The sequence below is a fragment of the Lepidothrix coronata genome, unplaced genomic scaffold, assembly GCF_001604755.1.
Source record: "Lepidothrix coronata isolate B3197 unplaced genomic scaffold, Lepidothrix_coronata-1.0 Scaffold129, whole genome shotgun sequence".
Classification (NCBI taxonomy): Eukaryota; Metazoa; Chordata; class Aves; order Passeriformes; family Pipridae; genus Lepidothrix; species Lepidothrix coronata.
The window spans coordinates 131,425-139,405 of record NW_016690309.1 but is presented as its reverse complement, the minus strand read 5'-3'; the positions used below and the strand labels follow the sequence as shown (position 1 = coordinate 139,405).

Sequence of the window (7,981 nt, the reverse complement as noted above, 5' to 3'; positions counted from 1 at the left end):
AGAGGCAGGGCCAGTTCTGGCAGCAGAGGAGGGGGATTCCAGGCAGGATGTGAGGTGGGGAGGCCCCGCAACTCCGGAGGCAGGGAGAGCGTGTCCCTCGGCTGGTGCGTCAGGGCCTGGCCAGGCCTTGTCCCGTGAGGGACATGGAAATGTCTGACAGGACAGTCACTGCTCTTGTAAATGGCCTTGTCTGATCGGGGCTGTGGCTTCACACCTTCCCTGCCCCCCAGAAGGAACCAGAAATAAGCAGGCTGCTGCAGTTTGGGTTTGCAATGCCTGTACAAATGCCTTCTCTGGGTTAACGTATGTGAACATCAGGCCTCTACTAATGGATTGTCAGATTGAACGAAGCCCACTGGCTTGAGCCCAAATTCAGTCCAAACCCCAGAATGTTGTTCTGCAATGGAAATGGATTTTAAGCTTGTAACAATATTTTAAAACAAACATACTACACAGACTGGTGATTTCATGCCAGCTTTCCACATAATGGTATCCACAATTTCCCATGCTGCGGGTCTAAAGTGATTGTGACAAATGGAGTTTGTGAAGGATGGATTCTGCTTGTCTGCCATCATACAAAGCTTATTCTTGGTTAGCACTTGAGTGCTTCATCCTGTTTGTGGTGATGGCAAATGTAAGTGTGCATTAATGTAAATACAGAACTTTAGGCAAAATCCATGTACCTCTAGGTCATTCGGAGCTTTGGTCTAATCCTGGCTCCCAGACTACCAATTCCTACTTGTCAGCTGCTCCATGTCACTAAAGGCTAAAATTTAAAATGGAAGCCTTATGGGGCAAGGGCCAGAAGACATTTTCTACCAACTATAGTTATTGGCACAGCTGCATTCTGCAAAATGAATTTTAGTTTCTTGTTGAGGCTTACCCTGACAGACATTCCTTCTTGGGGCTTGATTAAGTTTGAACTTGCACATACTAGTTTATTGCATGTCTTTTAAAAGAAAATTTTCAAGGAATTAGTGTGTTGAGATTGGAAATGGTGTTTTTTTAAAGAAGATGCAACTCTAGTTACTGTTTTCTGTCAGGAACTGAAATAAGTAACACTTCCTCGGCGGTGTCACATAGGCTAGGTGTGACACTGTATGAATTGCACATACTAAAAAGTGAAATCTGGTTGCCTTAAAATTCAGAGGGCTTTTTTAAGATTCTCTATATAGTAAAGGGGGTTTCCATCCAAAAATAATTAAAAACACTACTCAGATATTGCTTGTGAGATGTCTGAGTATTTAGCTGGAGAGACTGGATGACTGTGATCGTGACTGGTCTCTGCATCAGTGACTGTGCCCAGCTTTTTGTTTTCATGGGGTTTGAGGGGATGTGGGAAAGGTGCAGTTTGGAAGAGCTGGACACTGCATATCAAACCAAAGATAAGGGTGCTCTGTTGAAGTGTCCAGCTTTGTGTTCAGAGTTTAGGCAAATCCGGGTCATGTCAGCTGAGTTAGGCAAGTCCAACTCTTTCAAAAATATGGGCCATTGCTCAGCATCCTGAAATGAGTGAATATTTGGGGGGTGGGGATTAATATTTCATTTTAGTGTGATCTGTGTCAATACAATCCTCCTGACAGCGTGGAGATAACTGATGAATGTGTGGCAAATCCTTACTCTGAGAGGTGTTCTATGCCCCTTTTCTTCTTCCTATCTCTGACTGCCAAGAGAAAATAGAACTGACATATTCTCTTTGCTCCTTCCCTAACAAAAAAACCCCCTAATTTGTCACAGCTTCATCTTCTCTTACTGGGCTCATCTCACAGGTAATCCAGCCCTTGCACTTTTGCTTTTACACATGGGAAGATATCAAGAGTACTTGTAACATTTGTTTTTCACAAGATGCACCTCACTTACCCAGTGGATTCTCCATTTGCACACAGGTTTCATCTCCCCTGGACTGTGGCCTCACCCTGATTTCTGGGCATTAGGATCTGGTGGTCCTCACCTCTGCCTTGGAGACCTCAGGGATGCAGTGAGTATTAAACTTTTGAAGTTTGTTTTTTAAGCATGTATCTCCTGAAATGTTGATTTGCTTAGGAACACAAGTGCGACCTACAGAGCAGCCAGTGCTTAGCCCTGGTGTAATTTCTGTGTTAGTGGAAGCTTTGAGGTATTGAGTGTTTCATCATCCTCTGGAATACCAGCTTTTATGGCTTTTTTAGCATTCAGAGTAGTACATAAGCAAAAATAGCAGAAATGAGTGCAATAGAAAAATAACAATTTTGTCCGTGTAGATACTGCAGTTTGCATAAGCAGAAGACGTGATCCCACATCCAAGAAAAATTAGGTGTGTTTTTGATGGAAAACTGTCTTTTCCCTAATGCATTCTGTTTTGAAGCATCTGTTTGACTTGCAAGGCAATTCACAGCAGTAGGGCCATGGAATGCCCAGCACATGCATATAGACCGTGCCTGTGATGGTGCAGAACACCTTCGATGTACACCCAGCCCCGAGCCAACCTGGAGGAAATCCTGTGCACCTCCACAGAATGGAGGAGAGGAGGCTGTGCAGGCTCAGTCCTGTGAGTTTTTCCCATTGTGCCTGCCTGAAGTTCTGGCAGAATCTGTCCTGTATCATTAAATTACAGGAAAGTTTCACAACTGGGCAAAGAGCTGTTGTTTGCCATTTTAGGAACAGCTGTATTTAAGTGATGGGTAAGACACTATACATGTTGTACTTCACAGGCGTCACAACATCTGTGTTTGTAGAATATTTTTTACTTCTTGAACATGCAAGGCAGTGTGTCATTTTTGTTATATTCAGCTAAAAATATATTTTAAAACACTATGTGTGGAGTTTGTCATACACAGATCCAAGGAAACCAAATCCTTCCCTCCACCAAGAAATTTCTATGTAAAATCTCCAGGGAAGTTCCCTGCCATGATACTGCTCTGGCACAGTCCTGCCCAGAAAGAAAGATGTGGCCATTCAGTTTGCTGCCTGATCCAGGCCCTGTTGAATTTGTCAAAGCTCCCCTTGGCTGCAGCACCCACCACAGCAGATCCTCAGCCATTGGCCCCACAGTGCTCTTGCCAGCAAACGTTGGTGACATTTTCAGTCTGTGGGAGCAGAGTGGTGACTGCACCACTTGGGGAGCCAAGGTAATTGTTACATGGAGAGGGACTGGATAGCTCTGACCTGTCCTGCATCCAGCCTCACACCTTGCTGGGGAATGTCCCCACCTTGGAGGGGCTCCAGGCCCTCTTCTCCCCTGTTGTGGAATCACAGTGCCCCTGAGAGCACACGGCATTCCCCTTCCTCCTGGGAGCCCAGGGACACTCAGCCTTTGGAAATCCTCAGGAGGCTTTGGGTGGAAGGTGCTCAGAGATCGCAAAATGGTTGTTCTGTGCTGTCCAAGAGCCTGTTCATTAGTAAGGCTTTTAATTATATAACAACCCTGCTTTAAAACTGTCTGCTTCCCTATAACATCACAGAAATAGCAGACTTGGTTGGCCCTGTGCCTTTTTAAAAGTGACTGTCGAGGTACTTATTAACATCAGTTCCAAGACATTTTTCAGTGAGCAGTGAGAGTTGGAATATGGAAATGTCATATTTTTCCTAGTATTAAACAGTTGTTAAACTAGAAGCATAACTCTTGCCAGATAGTTATTTCTTGTGCCTGTCGTCTTCATAGAAGGAAAATGAACATGCATTTTTCTTTCATTAAGTATTTTAAAGTTCATCCTTGTTTGGTGATCTAAGTCAATTAAGTTTATGAGCAGCATGTGAGAGCAGAAGACTAATTAATTTTAGGTGTTGGATAAAACACATTCTTTTCTGGTTTTGTCTGCTAATGAGTATTACTAATACCCATAATAACAGACCTTACAGAAAATAGTATTACACAGAGTTTATGGTGCTTTACAAATAATTATCTCAATATCTTTATGAATTAACAAACTACTATTTTTGTGGGAAAATATATATTAAGGCAACATTACATCAACTGCACCTAGAGAAAAGAGTCTTTAAGATAGTTATCACAGCGAATAAGAGCATCCTTTAGAAATGGTTAATAAAAGTTCACCTTTTTTTCAACAGGGGTGAATATTTTTAGCTCTCTCACCTAGCACTGCACCTGAAACTGAAAGTGAAGTCCACATATATTAAAGACAGGCAGTGAAATCCCTGGAACATACTCAGGGTTTCCAGGAGCTTGCCACTATTTGGATCTGTCTTTCTTCTTAGAGTCTCTGGAATCAGCTGTAAGTGTAAGTTCTTCATCCAAAATTCCCTGTTGTTGGAGTTGGTTGGGTCTGTGGGGTTGTTTGGGCTTTTCACTACTGTGAATCATCCTTTTAGTGCCAGACTGGTCCTTTGAACTGGTTTCGCTGTACCATCCAGCATAAAGAGTTGCTACTCTGAAAAGTTATGTTGTTTTAATCCTTCCACTTCAAAGTAAATGCTTACAAAAGTGTCACTTTGAAGTCAGTCACACAATGCACAGCTTTCCTCCAATTATGTTATGTAATATGGTTCTGTTGATATAAGCATAGGGTTTATTTTACACAGAAAGCACTTCCTGAGAGGTGACTGCACAACTCACAGGTTGCTGAAATGGCACAGAATTTTAGCCAAAGCTCCAATGCAAGTTCTTGGCTCTTAGGAAAAATACTGAGGTCTCTGACTGCATGCACAAAGATGATGTTTATTTTTAAATATTTGATCTAAGAACCAGAGGCACGGGGTAGGGCGTTTTTCAGAGGATTATTCTGAGAGCAATTGACTTTAAAACCCCTCAGTACATAGAGAAGACTGTCAGGCTTTCTGCTGAAGAGCTTTCCCAAAGGATTTCTTTGACAGTGGTCAGGGAGTGGCTTCTCCTACCAGTCGTGCACAGTTGACATGGGTGAGATATTGAAATCTCTGAAGCTGTTCCTTCAGTGTGGCCTACAGAGAATATTACAGTGTGTATCCTGTTTGGCCTGCAAGGGCATTGAGGTTCCAAGATGTGAAATACAGGGTTGGACAGTGTTTCCTCCACCACAGTGACCTCAGTGTGGTCAGAGTCGCACCAGTCCTGCCTTGTGCACAAACGGCACCATGTGCAGCTCCCAGCAACAGTGACCTCTTTCTGCACATGGTCTCAGGCCCCTGCAGTGAAATGATCTTTGACATGGATGGTACAGGCTTTTATAGTTAGCACATTGGTATCTAATTTGGTCAGACATCTGCATTCTTCTTCCTTCTCTGCTTCATTTAAAAGTGTTTGTTCCTTGAAGGAGCTAATACCTCTCTCTGCCTGTCTCTCCAATGCTCTTAACACTCAAGTCAATCCAAAAAAATCTGTTCTTTTCACTCTACTTTCCTCTTGCCTGTCTCTTTTGAGTCAGGGTCCTGCCCTGGGCCGTAGTGAAACTGTGGTAGTAAAAGTGAATGGGAAAGCTGGTGCTGTGCATGGTTCTCCTCAAGAAGGAAGCTGCTCTCGGCTTTTCCCTGTGCTCTCTCCCACCTTATAATCGTTTCAGTGTGCAGCAAAATGCTATTGAGATGGGTGTGTTTTGTCTTGCTCCTCTCTTTTCAGGTCCCCACATCAGTGATGCTGAAAGCCAGGGCAGATGGCTTCAGTCCCCTGCAGTGTGACCTTCGGGGTAAGATCTGCTTTCCTTTCTCTGCATGGGGCTGATGGGTGCATCAGTTATTGTGTTCCTTAGTTGACTTAGCAAAAGGGAAGTTAGCTGATTGAATTATATGGTACCTTTTACTTTAAAGGTTTACTTATTTATTTAAGCAGTATTTATACTACAATACTGACTGATTCCTCAGATTTCCACTTCTTTAGATCTGCCCTGAATGTGAAGTGTTGTCCGTCAAACCATGCGGTGGGGAATAACAACCCCCTCAAACTGCAGCACAGGTTTGAGGTGACAGTAGTTGGTGCTGTAGTGGCAGCTCTGCTAGCCCCCCTGAGCAAGGTGTATGTGGTCCAGCAGGGTCTATTGGTCTGGTGCTCAGTTCAGAGCTGGGTTATGCTCAGTCAGGACTAGTGTGGTGTTTGAGTAGGCCACAACAGTTCCTCACAGTCTTGAGAAATCCTTTGTTCAGTCTTAGGGATTTACTCATGTGGGACTTGGGAAATTAAGTTAGAGAGCCTCAGCTCTTCCCCATTAGGATAATAGAGGAATATCTAGGAGCATGCTGTACAATCCCTCTAAGTCAGCATCTTCTCTCTGAGTCATAGCAGTGCCTGCTCCCAGAGTGACAGACTGGTTTGATAGGATACAGTTGTGTCAGAGTTGGAAGTACACAAGTGCAGTTATTAAAAATGAATGCTGTATCCTCTTTCCCTCGTGTATCTTGTCACTGACATGACTTCACAAGTTGCAAATCTATTAAACATTTCAAACATGAAACTAGAGCTCATTAAGCAGAATGTTGTCTGGTATATAGCAAACTGTTTCAAATTCAAGACTGCTAATATTTGTCTCCAGAGCTTTTTGTCTTCTAGGTTGTCACCAAGCAATCCAGCTGTCTGGGAATACAGCTTGTGCTTCATCTGATCAGAGTCTGACTGTCCTTTGGGGTGAGGTAGTAGGTTGTATAGTTTTAGGGCTATGCCCTGCCTGTCACATAACTATACAATCTACTGTCTTTCCTGAAGTGGCTGTGATACCAGCGCTGGATGTGCCTTTGAAAGACAACACAGAGATTTTGCAACTGTAACATTCCCTGGCTCTGTCTGTACATTGCATTTGGCTCTTGTACACAAAGGTCCTTACAGTGTTTAGATTGCTCTATTTCCCATTCAGGCCCAAAAGCCATTTCCTTTCTGTGGTTTTCTCAGAGGAGGTGGGGTGTGAGTGAGCCCTTTTCCCAGTCTGCAGTGGACTTGCTCATGCCCAGCGTTCCTGCGCTGCCGTGAGAGTGGCCCTCTGGAAACAGCTGACCCACTTTTCCTTTACCTTCTGGCATTTGTGTCCATGGTCAACAGAAAATGCCACTTTGGAGTCAGCAGCTGTTTAAATCCACTTTGTGTCGGCTGTTTGAGAAACTGCAAAGGGATGAGCTGGACAAAAACCAAAGAGGATATCTTCCAGTCGCTCGTATTCTGCCCTGGAACTGGTAAATGCTTGAGCCCTAAGTGAGAGATCTCTTTAATCAGTTTTGGATCCTAATTTCACTTGCTTTTTGTTACATATTGCTAATTTGGGAGGGACAGTGTTTGCACTGCAGTTGTGATGTCTCTGGAGTCACCTCAGCCATTCTGACTGACTTCCAGTGGAACTGTGAGGAAGGGTCAGCAGGCCACAGTTACAGAAGTGGGTGGGATAGAACGTGTGTGCAAATGGTGAAATGTTGGTTTCCTTCAGAAGATGTGCATGATGCTCTAACAGGATGAGGTAGTAGGTTGTGTGGTTTCAGGGTAGTGATTTTGCCCCAATCAGGAGATAACTATACAACCTACTGCCTTCCCTGATAAGCAGCATAACAACACCAGTGTTTTAATTCACAGAGAAATGAGAGCTAAAATATACTGAGACGTACTTCTGAGACAGCAAAGTAAGTCTAGATACAGTTGTTGTTATCCTGTCACTAATTGCTCTACATTTAGATTTTAAATGTAGATTTTTAGTAACTGCCTGCAAAATAATTATCCTTTTAAAAGTCTTTATCATGAAAAATTGAATTAAAGAATTTTTAAGTATTTCAAAGTTTGTCTGCTCTCAGTCTGTTTTGTTTCTGACTCATTTGAATGGAATGAAGCTATTATGGGAAGTGATTCCAAAAATGCTGCAAAGTTGCATTCAGGATGTTTGTATTTCCTTGACATCTGAATGCAACAAATTTTACTAGCAATGCATTGGTTTTGTTCAACTTCCCCCTCCCTCAGGAATCTTACAGTGTTTTACAAATAGTACCAGATGAGTCACGTGACTTCTTCAGCAGGTAGACTTTATGTTGCAAGTAAAAAGCTGTAACAGTGAAAATCAAGAATGAGAACTAAAACCCCAAAAACCAGACTGGTCCCTTAGTT

The 7,981-nt window shown here is 43.1% G+C and overlaps 1 long non-coding RNA gene across 1 annotated transcript in view; it reads left to right on the top strand.

The window, feature by feature from the left end:
* LOC108503026 overlaps window positions 1-4,765 on the top strand; it is a 161,675-nt gene extending 156,910 nt beyond the window's left edge. The window contains exons 13-14 of the long non-coding RNA XR_001876698.1: window positions 1,887-1,978; window positions 4,048-4,765. This is a non-coding gene — a long non-coding RNA (uncharacterized LOC108503026). The remainder of the gene's footprint in view (window positions 1-1,886; window positions 1,979-4,047) is intronic.
* Window positions 4,766-7,981: the final 3,216 nt, after the last annotated feature.